Raw genomic sequence first — 14,350 nt, forward strand, 5'->3', positions numbered from 1 at the left:
ATGCATCCATTAATGTGTAAACATTTTTATATATGAAATACAATGATTGACATCACATACTGTATGCTCTATCCATTGCCCTTTCTACAATGCCTCAACCCACTGTAGGCAACTATTGGATCATTTCCTTTGGACAAAGGTCATGTGACAAAAGGACAGAGAAATGAAGTCATGGCTATTGAACAATGAGACGACAGTTTCACAAAAAATGCTCCACAGACTCTTTGCTTAAAATATCCATATCCTGTTTCCCTTCCTTCTTATGTACCATGATCTGCATCTGTGGAGTACATATAAATCTATATGCATTTATAAAACAGGCTGCAGGTAAACACAGTGGCGCTGATATTCTGAATTTCAATTGCGAGTGTACTATTCCTTATATACAACAGTTCAGTAAACAAGCCGTTAATATTGAGCAACTTACATTTTAGACACATCAATGCCGGACACCATGTCTGTTTTTGCTCTGCAGAGTAAAATAGGTCCAAACAAAACATAGCAGAATTAGCCAACACACAATAATGATGTTCAAGAATGAATTAGCGTTTTTGGAAAAATTGGTTGAACGAATTCAATGAGTCATTCATAAAGACAGTGACTGTCCAAAATCAAATACTCTCTGAGTAGGTACTGCTTATGATTACTTTGTGACTGTTAAAAAAAATAGTATGTTCTATTCTATGCAAAAAATAACTGTGGTGCTGTGTGAGGTTGCACGCATAGGTGATAGGCATGTAGGACATCCAATCATTGCATTCGGACCAAATGCAATGAATGGATGACATTTTTTTTGTCCCGAGATTTCCACAGAAGATATATGTAAATTTTTTAATATTAAGACAACTTCTATTATTGACGATGCAAAGAGAGTTTTAACCAGTATAACAAAAAAACATTTATGAAGCATTGCCTACCCTACCTTTAAGTGAATGTGAACAGTTGGGAGAAAATCTGATGTGTATCAGTAGGCTATATTAGATCTGTGCATTAGGGGCCCTATCTTGCACCCAGCTCAATTGACTTTGTACAACGACGCATGTATCATTCCTATTTTGCACCCGCGCACAGCGGACTTTTCCCTCCACAGACTCATGTCGGTAAATTAGGAAATGAACTTGCGCTCCCGGGGGCGGTTCAGCAAAAAGAGGAGGCGTGTTCCGGCGCAAACGTTCCCTGATGCTACTTTGCAGGTTTAGAAAACAATTCCGCCACTGACCAGGAAAAACCAGTCTAAAGTCAGTGGCGCATTGCGCATGTTATTCATATGCTATTTTAAGGGTGCATGGCCATAATTAATGTAGCGTGTGCACAACGCGCATGCACTTTGCTTATCTCATCTACACACAGACGCAGCAGTTCTCATTTTTAGAAAACCATACATTATTACAAGGAAAAATATTAACATACGAGGGAAATCATTGTTGTGTCCATGAAGATGTGAAAAAATAGGCATAAATCTAGCTTACACATTTACCCACATTATTATATGCCTGTTTAACCGAAGCTAATTTGGGTGGGTTTCTCCCATCCCCATACAACGTCACTCTTCTGTCTTTTACGGCCCTGACGAGAACGTCGGTGTCCTCGGCTGTGAACCGCTCCTGGCGTGCGCCTGGCAAATCCGCCGTTATAATAGCAATCTGCCATGGAACAAGCGCGCCTGCTCTTAAAGGGAACGTGAGATGATGCTCTGATTGGGTTATTTCACGTTATGCCCAAACCACACCTATGAATAATGAAGCTACTTCAGACCAACCCATTTTAGATTTGCGTCGGGCGCAAGAGTCATTTATCCCGCCGGTATAATAGCAACAGCACCCAAAACCCGCCCACAAAGTTACTTGCGTTTCGCGCTTGATACTTACGTTTCAGACCGTTAAAATAGGGCCCTAGGTCTTAAAGTGACAGCATTATAATAAACCTGCTGCAGTCTATGCCATTAATGCAAATCAAACAACAAAATACAAAGAGAAAATCACTCATTGCTCTTAACTGAACAACTTTTGTAGCTTTAATAAAGATCAATGTGTATTTAAAAGACTATGCAGTGCTTTATTTTCACATTTGATTATTCATTTTCTGTAGTAGCCTATTTCTTACTTTGTCTGTAGGCCTAACTAAAAAAAATATCTGTTTCTTATATTTATTATCTTATACTGTATTCGTCCTATTGTTTGTCATTTGCATCTTTATTATTTTTTATAAAAAACTAATTAAAAAAACTAATTTGAGACAGGGCCTACAAATTATAGTGAAATAAAATTACTATTTTTTTTTTAAAGATTTGGGTGATACTGCACACCCCTAAACGACAGGTTAATGAATGTGATTGATAACACAATTAGTCTTGATGCTCATGCCCTCAAATAGACATCAAACGAGTATAATTTATTTTGTGACAAGCAAACTTTTTTCACCATCTGTGTCTGATGAGGCAGTTGAGGGCAGTAATAACTGTTTAATTTGGCTTAGTCCTTTTATCAATGTTGCAAACATCTCCATCTCATCATGTTTAAATGAATAAATTAAACAAAGAATTTTAAGTTTCATGTTCTGTCATCTATTATTAAATTACTTTTCCTATTATTTTAGGTTTTTGCCGTGGTATCGGTTCGGCATTGGTATTGAGATATTTTAGCCAGATATCATATCATCATAATTTTGGTACACTCTTAAAAATAGGTTCCGGGGGTGGGGAGTGGGGTGGGGTGGGGTTCCACAGTGATGATATAGAAGAACCATTTTGGGTTCCCAAAAGAACCTTTCAGTGATAAAAAGAACTAATATTTTCTTAGTGTGAAGAACATTTTATTAAGAATCTTTTTCCACTATAAAGAACATTTAGGGCAATGGAAAAATTCCATGGATGGTAAAGTTTCTTCATGGAACCATCGATGCCAATAAAGAACACCGCTCCATAAAAATAACTATTATTATTTTATGCCAATCGAATCTGATCATAACCATGGTTATTCCAATTAGTATAATCATGGTACTGCAGTAGGCTACTTAAAAAAAAAAACATATAGTGCACTACAAATTGACTGTAGACAAATCAACTAACACAACTAATAGTTATAAACAGCAGAGTTGTTGAAATTGGCTCGTTAAGGGACAAATGTGAGAAAAACAACAGATTTAGCACAGAACATGACCACACAAATAAAACACACAACACGTTCTTTCTGTCACCACACATCTTAGCGGGATTTTTTAACATTTCTTCTCACGAGGACGTATTGTAAACAGTGCGTGATAAAGAAATAATGAATTTGAGGGGTCTTCGGGGGCTAATGACTTTCCTGAGGAGCTGAACAGAGTCCTGCCACTGGGGTGCGATAAGAAAAGTCCTTCTCTTTCTCTCTTTCTAAGCTCACCCGCCCTACATCCTCTTAGCTAATTTATGCAGCATCTTGCAGTATTCCCTAAGTGAGAATCACGGACATGAACGGAATCAGAATTTCAAGTTGGAACCCCCACCCCCACCTAACCGTGTGAAATCGTGTCACCGTGCTCTGCTCGCTCAGATGTGGACTTTGTGCTTGAGTGGAGCTACAGTAAATACTGAGGGAGATTGAATCCCGGTGGCGCTGACATTCGTCTTCACCTCGTCGAGCGGTAATTCCTCTGGAGAACGTGGCATCTCGCAATGTCGCTCTGCTCCACTTTTTCCGCCTCAACCCCGTCACCTCCTGCCAAACACCTCACGGCATCCATCTTATTTTGTTCGGTATACTGTGAAACAACACACATGCATGCACAGAGCCCATTTCGATGCCTATATGAACTCTTGACGTGTTTCCTTTCTCGCTTATTCACAGTCTTTCTTTCTCTAGGTCTCTCTATCCTTTCTGGCTGGCTTAAGGGCTACAGCTGAAGTTTCCTTGATTTGCTACTTGCTGTATGAGCTGTCAAGACACAAGGAGAAGAGAGGGAGATGAGAGGGAAGGTAAAGAGAGATGGAGAGCAAGAGGGTAAAGGGGCTGAACAAAATGGCATGTTTCCAGGAACGTCAGCTCTGAGATGCACTAATTAAAGGAGCCATAATTAGAGATGCATCTGACAAACAGAGAGCAGCTTTCATCTCTATCTGGGCAGAAACCACACACACACACCGCATCTCTCCTGCATTCTGCTTTACTGCTCCCCACTCTCATCCATATTCCTTCAGTGCTCTTACATCTCACTTACACTTAGAGATGAGATGAGATACTCATGGAAACATGCCAAACATGGATCATGGATAGACTGGAAACAGTTACCCCTTTACCCTCTTGCTCTCTGTTTCTCTTGCTCCTCCTTGTGTCTTGACCTCTTCTATTGCTTGTGTACATGTTTTTTCAGCATGTTTAATCTGACTTACATAGGCTCTGCTTCATGTCATCATTTCTCATTTTTGTCTCAACACTACATTATCTCAAGTTTTCTAATTTCTTGCACGACCTCTATTTCATCTCATCACATTCTCAACTCTACCGTCAAAAGTTTGAGGTCAGTAAGGGTCAGTTTTGTAAAAAAATAAAATAAAAATTCTATTAATTCATTATATTCAAAAGATATCCATTTTAAATGCTATTCTTTTGACTGTTAAACTTTCTATTCATCAAAGCACAGTTTCCACAAAAATATTAAAGGGTTAATTCACCCACAAATTAAAATTCTATCATTAATTACTGACCCTCATATGTCATTCCAAACCTGTAAGACTTTAATTCATCTTCGGAACACAAATGAAGATATTTTTAAAGAAATCGGAGAGCTTTTTGTCCCTCCATTGAAGGCCTACGCAAATACCACTTTCAAGACCCAGAAAGATAGTAAAGACATCATAAGGGACAGAAAGCTCTCAGATTTCGTTAAAAAGATCTTCATTTGTGTTCCGAAGATTAATGAAAGTCTTACAGGTTTGGAAGGACATTAGGGTGAGTTATTAATGACAGAATTTTCATTTGTGGGTGAACTAACCCTTTTAAGCAGCACAACTGGCAATATTGATAATAATAAGAAACGTTTCTCATGTGGTTTCGACTTGCTTCGTCTCAACATAGTATCAACATATCATATCTCTAATTCACGTCATCTCTTCTCATAACCACATTCTCTCACCCTCTAATTTCTTATTCACACTTATTCAGTCTCATGTAATTTGTCTTAACTCTTCTCCACATTCTCTCAGCCCTCTTATCTCATGTCATCGTCTCATTTGATCTCGTCACCACAATATGTCAGCCTATTAATTGTCTTACTTATTCTCACATCATTCCGTCTCGACTCACCTCTAGGGATGGGACGGTATGGAAATTTAATATCACGATTATAGTGACCAAAATTATCACGATTATCAATAATATCACGGTTTTGTTAAAACGAGATGAAAGTGTTTAAAAAGAGTTGATGCTCACACTTAAGACATTTTTACATGTTTTATATTTGAAAATCAACAAACAACAACTAAAACAAGCAGCTCTATACACTTTTTAAGGCATTTCCTTCCTTATAATGACGGTTGTCAATAGCAACGCATTATAACACAGCGCACATCCATTGTAACGGCCACCTAGTGTTAAGTAGTGTTCATGACATGAATTTGGATGTGCCTTTAAGATAACTTCTTCTATGGCGTACGTTATTGCATGCATGCTGTTTTTATGTGAGCGCGCACGCACATTGAGAGTGAGAATGCTCGCGCAAAGAGGAAGATGACCGCTCTACTGCTGACCGTTGTTTTATTATAATGTGTTTACTTCCCCTTTGATTTGTCGCGTGTTTTAGAGTGTTTTCTTTTCCCTTTTAACATTCGCTCTTCGACATGTATGAAGAGTGTGCTTAACTGAGAGAAAACATCTATAAAAGTCTCGTTGAACTACCAGTTCATTTGCACTGTCATGTATTCTTCATCTGGGCAGACTTCAAACTCTCTGACAGACGTTACAACATGTATCACAACGGACGCGCTTTCTCGTTTCATTCAAATAGGCTACAACTTGCCGTCTTGCGTCTCCGTTTTTAATTGTATTGAAAATTAAATCAGAGTTGATTTATTGTTTACAGAGTTTGATAATATTGTTGTGATCATTTTGTCTGAACGATTGTTTTGTACGCTGTAATAATGGATTTATAAACAGATAAGATTTAAAACATTTATCTCAATTCAATGTCCCCGTAATTATGTGGTAAAACGTGTATAATGAATAAATTATTATCCCTTAAATGTCACTCTTAATAGTCTTGTTTGAACTTGTTTATTATTTGTCTTTGGCTAAGCCTGCTGCGAACTTTTCTTTGCGGAAGCTTCACGTTTAGGCTATTTCAAGTGATTGATATAAAATAATTCAACTTAAAACAACATTTTATGCCCAATTATTGCCCAGACGTAGTTTTGGTATTAAGGTCAAAGTTAACTTGCCTTGCATTCGCTATACAACAGTCGGTGATGGTCACACAAGATGACTCGGCAGATCTGAAGTTTCCCCCTATTGCAGCGACTTCTTGTGCATGTTCTGCTGACATGGTGACCATCCTCGATTAAGTTTCCCTCAGGACTTTTGTTAAAGCCAAAATATGACCACACCTCAGAATTGATTATTTTAAAAGGCTGAAAAATCTCCCGAGCACGGTCACTGCCTTCCGCAATTCCTTCTTGAATAAAAAATAACATTGCGCGCTGCCGCTGCGCCTGCGTCAGACTGTTGCTGGCTGAACAGGATATAAAATCACGATAATCAAACACGGTTTTAATGATAATTAAATTTTAAACGATATTACTAACCGTCAGTACATTTTATCGTGGTTTATCGTGAAACCGGTAATCGTCCCATCCCTACTCACCTCATCTTGTCTCATCTCATCTCCACATTCTTCACAACTTCTTATTGTCACTTACACCGTGTCCTAACCAGACGCAATGCGATAAGATTCCAGCAACAAATAATTTGTCTGTCCCCACTAGACGCGACGCGACTGCAAGGTGCGTCAAAATCAATCAAAACCCACAGCCAATCAGAACAGCATGTGGGCGGAGTCTCACGGCAAGTGCACAGCACCAGAGAGTAACCTTCAAGTAGGCTACATAATCAAATTCACAAATACAGTATTACACCATTTAAACATTATTAGAAATACATAGCCTACTGAGTTACTACAACATTCTTTGTCAAAGAATACACTTGTTTGTTCACAGTTTGAACATTCTTGCTTCCATTTGTTTAATTTCAAGATCTGAGGTGAATTATCCATTGTTGCTTTTAGCCTACAGCTACAAAGCTGGGAGCACTAAATGATATTCAAAGTCACACTGCATGCTTTTAACATTAAATACAGCACATAAACAGTACCTGAGATTATCATTGCCACACTTTGTGTTTGTTGATCCAGCAAGAAAAATAGAAATCATTTCTAAAATAGAAGCGCGTCGCCTTCGTGGCTGGTTAGGACAAAAACTCTGATTAACATGGAAAAGATACCTTTTATCGCGCGTCGCGTGTAGTTAGGACACGGTGTTACACTGGTTCTGTCTGTATCACTTTTTTCTCATCACTAGATTTCCGCAGCCTGCAAATTTTTTTCTTACACTTACTGTGTATCATATCGTCTCATTCCATCTCCATATAACCTCAGCCTGATAGTTTCTTACATAAACTTTCTCTGTCATCTCATGATGTCTTAACTAATCTCATCATTTAATTTTCTTCACCCTCTTATTTCTCACATACAATACTCTGTTATCGTCTCAATTAATCGCCATATTTTCTCAGCCAATATACCGGTAGACTCGATTAACCGGTAAATAAATTTGTCAACCGGTAGAGATTTTGGACTATCGTTTCTATCGCAGTTACACACATGACATTGCTGTTTTTGCAGTCACGAAAGTTTATCTTTTGCATGCGTTTTTAAGCATTGCGGTTTAAAAACATTTGATTTTAAACCATTGAAGCGCAATGAGCAGCGAAAGACAACACAAGAAGCTGCTCATAAAGTGCATGAGAACTGAATTTTTTGCCTCCTAATTGGGTTTGAACGGTTAAATACACATACCTATGTGTCAAAGTGACCATGTATTTGCAAGTAAACAGTAATTTATGTCTTAAGTGAACATAAATAGAGAAAGAAAATTCACGAGTATAATGGATCCGTGCAGTCGGTACAAAAAGTACAATCATTGTTCAAATTTCGATTTTTTAAGAATTGTTGAAAGGTGTCTTCGGTAACACTTTACAATAAGGTTCATTAATTAGCATTAGTTAACTACCTTTGTTAAGATTAACTAATAATGAACAATACATCTACAGCATTTACTAATCTTAGTTAATATTAATTTCACCATTTACTAATACGTTATTAAAATGAAAGGTTGTATTTGTTAAAATTAGATAATGCACTGTAAACTAACATGAACAAACAATGAACAGCTGTATTTTTATTAACTAGCATTAAAAAAGATTAATAAATACTGTAACAAATGTATTTCTCATTGTTAGTTCATGTTAGTTAATACATTAACTAATGTTAACTAATTAACATTATTGTAAAGTGTTACCGTGTCTTTTTAATAAATGCAACACGTTCCCAAAGTCATGTGAAATAATCGTGTTACATAATCGTGATTTCAATACTGACCAAAATAATCATGATTATGATTTTTTCCATAATCGAGCAGCCCTAGTATAATTGAAAGCTATCAATTTATTAGTCTTTAAAAAAAAATACTTAAAACAATGATTTGACAGAAAGTTTTCTGTTTGCCTGAAGTGATAGACGTTCCTGATGCGCTCAATGAAGATGCATTGCATAAAGAATTTCCCAATGTATTTAGTACGTGTGTAGTGACTCGAGCTCAAGCTCAGAAATTTAAAGACTCTGTCGATCTGTCAAAAACCTTTTTGTGTGCTGATAATTCTGATGAGACCGAGGAAAAAGTTGATGCAGTTGAGTTAAAAATGTGTGCACTTCCCAATGTTGACTTCCCATTTGGAAAAAACACGTTAATTGAGGCACAACATGCCGATCAAACTCTGTGTCACTGTGTTGCAGCTGTTGTTGAGCCGAGCGTTTTGCCAGAGTGTCCAGTGGGTTACTACTTTGAAGACGGCGTTCTCATGCGTAAGTGGTCTCCAGGTCATGTTAAGGATGACTGGGGCACTGTTGTTCAAGTTGTCGTACCAAAACCCTACCGAGAACAAGTGTTGAGTGTGGCACATGACCATGAACTTTCTGGTCATGTAGGAGTTCGAAAAATGTATGATAATCTGTTGAAACATTTCTTTTGGCCTTCCATGAAATCAGACGTTTCTAAATTCTGTAAATCTTGTCATGCGTGTCAGTTATCCGGTAAACCCAATCAAGTCATTCCTCCAGCCCCATTGAGGCCGATACCTGTGCTTGGTGAACCATTCGAACGTATTTTGATTGATTGCGTTGGGCCATTACCCAAAACAAAATCTGGAAATTCCTACTTGTTGACATTAATGTGTACGTCGACCAGGTATCCTGAAGCGATACCACTACGCTCTCTTAAAGCTCATGGAGTTGTCAAAGCAATCGTTAAATTCTGCACCACTTTTGGAGTACCGAAATACATTCAGTCCGATCAAGGAACCAATTTTATGTCTAAAGTGTTCACCAAAGTAATAAAAAAATTAAACATCAAACATCAGGTATCTAGCGCCTATCATCCTCAGTCACAGGGGGCAATCGAAAGATTTCATCAAACTCTCAAGTCCATGCTCCGAACTTTCTGCGTTGATCAGCAGAAAGAATGGGATGAGGAAATCCCACTATTGTTGTTTGCAATTCGTACCACGACTCAAGCTTCTCTCGGATTCAGTCCTGCTGAATTGATCTTTGGCCACACCGTGCGTGGACCCTTGAAAATTTTGCAGGAGCAGATCCTTTCCTCCGATCGTCCATCTCCCACAACGAACGTCCTAGATTACATAAGCTCGTTTCGTGAGCGACTTCATAAAGTGTGGAAGCTGGCAAAACGCTCTCTTGATTCTGCCCAAGACCAAATGAAAACTCGTTATGATCAAAAAGCTGTACAGCGCTCATTCCAAATTGGAGAGAAAGTTCTCGTTTTACTTCCTGTGCCTGGTTCGGCACTTAAGGCTAAATTTACTGGGCCCTATGATATTAAAGAGAAACTGAGTGTCACTGATTATGTTGTTGACACCCCAAATCGTAAGAAAAAGTCACGCGTCTGTCATATCAATATGCTGAAGGCATATGTGACTCGCTCTAACTCTGAGACTAAGATCCCTGTTGTCACCGTCGCTCCAGTAAATGTATCACCCTCAGAATATTCACCAGAAATTGATGGTTTGAAGATGAACAGTGCTGCGTTCTCAACCGCTCGGTTGCCCAATTCAGAAACTCTGTTAAACTTTGCAACAAAATTGTCACACTTGTCTTTATCTGCCCAGGCTGACATTCTAAATTTGGTAAAGAGGTATCCGACTTTGTTCAGTGACTCGCCTACGACTACACACGTGCTAAAACACGACAATGATGTTGGTTCACATGCGCCTGTTAAACAAAGTGCTTATCGAGTAAATCCACTTAAGAAAGAACTGATGAAGCAAGAAACTCAGTATTTACTTAAACACAACTTGGCAGCCCCTAGTTCTAGTCCATGGTGTTCACCATGTCTTCTCGTCCCCAAGCCCGACGGTACTTCAAGGTTCTGTACAGATTACAGAAAAGTTAATGCGTTAACTAAGGCTGACTCCTTTCCACTTCCACGAATGGAAGATTGTGTAGATCGTGTGGGTAATGCCAAATTTGTGACTAAACTCGACCTGCTAAAAGGTTATTGGCAGGTGCCGCTCACAGAGCGAGCGTCTGAAATTTCTGCCTTCGCCACCCCTGAAGTATTTCTATAATACCGGGTCATGCCTTTTGGCCTTCGAAATGCTGGAGCCACCTTTCAGCGGTTAATGTCTATTGTGTTATCCAACATATCTAATTGTGAGGTTTATTTAGATGATGTTGTGTGTCATGCTAGCACTTGGGAAGAACATCTTAAAATTTTAGAGGAAGTCTTCAAACGCCTTAGAGATGCTAATCTTACCTTGAATCTGGCAAAATGCAAATTCGGTTGTGCTACTGTCACCTATTTGGGTAAGGAGGTCGGTAGTGGTCAGATTTGCCCTTTGAACTCAAAGATTCAAGCTGTTCTTGATTTTCCCATCCCGAATAATAGAAAAGATCTCCGTCGATTTCTCGGAATGACGGGTTATTATCGTTGTTTTTGTAAGAACTTCTCATCTGTAGCCAGTCCTCTTACGGAATTACTGCGTAAAGCAGTCTCTTTCAAGTGGACTTCTGAGTGTCAATCCGCTTTTGAAGCGTTGAAAACTCTGCTCTGTAGTGCTCCTGTACTTGTTGCCCCCCGTTTTGAAAAACCGTTCCTGATAGAAGTTGATGCTAGCGGTACTGGTGTCGGTGCGGTTTTGTTGCAGACCGGTGAAGATGATTTGAATCATCCGATCAGTTTCTTCTCGAAAAAGTTTCTCAAACATCAAATGAACTACAGTACAATAGAGAAAGAGGCTCTTGCATTAATTCTCGCCTTGCAACACTTTGAAGTGTATATTGGTTCGAGTGTACAACCTGTTACCATTTTCACTGATCATAATCCTCTTACGTTTCTCCAACAAATGTCTAATAGCAATCATCGGTTAATGCGATGGTCTCTGATTTGTCAAAGCTACAATATGAAAATTTGTCATAAAAAAGGTATCGAAAATGTCATTGCTGACTCACTGTCTCGTGTCAACCAGTAAAACAGAATGTTTTATTTTATGGGTGGGGGTGTTAGGATCCTGAGATATTTTGTGTGTTTGTATCAATTGTCCTTGTGTGTGGGTGTGTCTTGCTCGCTCTCTCTCTGTGTGTACACAAGCGTGTGTTTCAGATGGGCGTTGCCTCTGCTAATCTGTGGAAGACTGTGATTGGACCAGCTATGCACCTGACCTGGATATAAGGACCGCCCCTGACACACCATGGTTGCCTTTGAGCCTCGCTGACTTTGTGCTTTATGCCTTTGTACTTTGCGGTCGTACCTTTTTAATTGTGCTTCTCTTCAGCTTTGTTCGTTTCACCATTATTTAATTAAGAGTGTCATGCCAGAGAGATAGTGTTTAGTGAAAATGTGATTGAAGTGTTGTGCCCAAAGAGATAGTGTTTAGTGAAACTGTGATTGAAGTGTAGTGCCAAAGAGATAGTGTTTAGTGAAACTGTGAGTGTTTGTTGAATGTAACTACTTCTGGTTTTCTCCTATATCTGACTATTGCCTGTTTAACTACTCCTTGGATTACGATTCTAACTTGTCAACCTGATACTTCTTAAAAAAGCGTGTAATTATTCTTGTATATAATGTGACCATATTAAGGGATGTAGGGGGTTAGACGCCATTTTATTTGTATTGCTTTTTCACTTTGGTTATGGGTAAGGGAGTTAGGTAAGTTAAACTGTATTTTCATTTCTTTCTTTTGTTTAAGGTCATTTAGATTATAAAAAGAAGATTGTTTTGTTTGTTATTTTGGCCTTGTCTGCCCCTGACGCTAACCCTTCATGGTCAATAAAATTCATATTACACGTCATCTCTCTGGTAGTGTGACTCTCTTCCTTTTCCTGTTGCGGCTGACCCCTAGAGGTCGTAACAAATGAACTTAAAACAACCTTCACATAAACCAATTATAAGAAATTTCACATTTACCTGTGCCCTTCAATATATCAGGGCTCAATTTTTTCGATTGGCCCAGTCAGACCAGTTCAGATATAAACTTGCCCAGTCAAGATGCACAAAAAGTTGTAACCTTTTAAACAGTGCTTTAAGATGTCCAGGTAGGTCTTACACTCAGGATATATACAGAAATGTAATAGTTATCGAACACTTCAGTCCTCACTGCATAAATTATAAATTAATAGATTAATCCTTATTAAAGCTACATTCAGTCAAGAAGTGTGATCGATTTTTTCTCTTTTTCTTTTGTTCTTTGATTATCCTTAATGACAGACAGCAGCAGGTTTATTAGGCTGCTGTCACTTTACTTTTTCTCACAACTTTTCATTCATTTAAGACTTCATTTAACTAATTTAATACTGTGCTTGTGAGGATACACGACAAAACGGGCATTTTGGCATAATTTAGTGTTTTTCGTCCGTTCAATCGCTGTCTGAAGCGGGATTCTGTGCGCACAAGTCGTGTATGTGTCACACAGACAGGAGACTGACAGACGCGTGCTAGTACCACAATGAGTTCTATTTTGTGTCTTATTGCGCTTGTATGGTTTAAAACCATTTGCATGAATAAAAAGTGTGGTCATATAATGTAACGCCATAGCCAAAGGATGACGAGATGCTGCGTTAAATATTTGTAATGCGTTAAACTGAAAAAAATTATCGCATGCGTTAACACGTTAATTTTGACAGCACTATTTCTTACATAAACTTTCTCGGTCATTTCCTGATGTCTCAACTAATCTCAACTCTACATTCTCTCCACCCTCTCATCACATTACTCACGTCATCTCAGCTTGTCTAATCAAATCTTTTTTCCTCCCTCTTACTTTCTTACTCTGTCTTTATATCATTTTATCTTGTCTTGTCTCTTATCTCCACATTCTCTCAGCTTATTTAATTCCTTATATGTAAATAATGAAGTACAGGTTGATGAGAATGTGGTGATGAGACAATTTAATCATTCTGTTCAACCTCTACTTTATTATTTACACATAGTCTATCTATATCACATCTCATCCAATCTCATCCAAAAATATGTCAGCAATCCAAAAAGAAAAAGAAAAAAGATGGATATGTAGAGAGCATTTCTGATTGGCTAGTGTTCTGACTGGGCCGGCTCCCTGCCTCTTCTTTTGTATTGCTGTTTACTGAGACAGGAAATATTTTTCAGCACTTCAAATTCAGTGCTATCTGTTTTTATGGTATTTCACAAAAAATAAATTCTTATAGCACCTTTATGCTTAAGTCTACTGAAAAGTTTATTTCACGCCTACACTTATGCCAACCTGACTTACTTCTTATGTTTTCACTAAATTGAGCTCCTGTTCCAATTAAGTTAGCTTCTGTGTTTGTTTAAAAAAAATAGTTCTATAAACTACATGATGTTTTCTAACTTCAGACTCAAAAGCTCACAATAAGCTCATGTTTTGCTTAATTTTTCAAGTGAAACTGTCAGAAAGTAATTTCTTCTCTATGAGAGTGTCCAAAACACAGCATAAAGAGGGTGACGTGCTCTGGTGTTTTGTTTTCATGGTCATTCTTTTTGTCACCTTTATATTTTGTTTCACATCATTCATCTAAATAACCTGCACTGTCTCAAGGC

Source organism: Abramis brama, assembly GCF_963993115.1.
Source record: "Abramis brama genome assembly, chromosome: 5".
Taxonomy (NCBI): Eukaryota; Metazoa; Chordata; class Actinopteri; order Cypriniformes; family Leuciscidae; genus Abramis; species Abramis brama.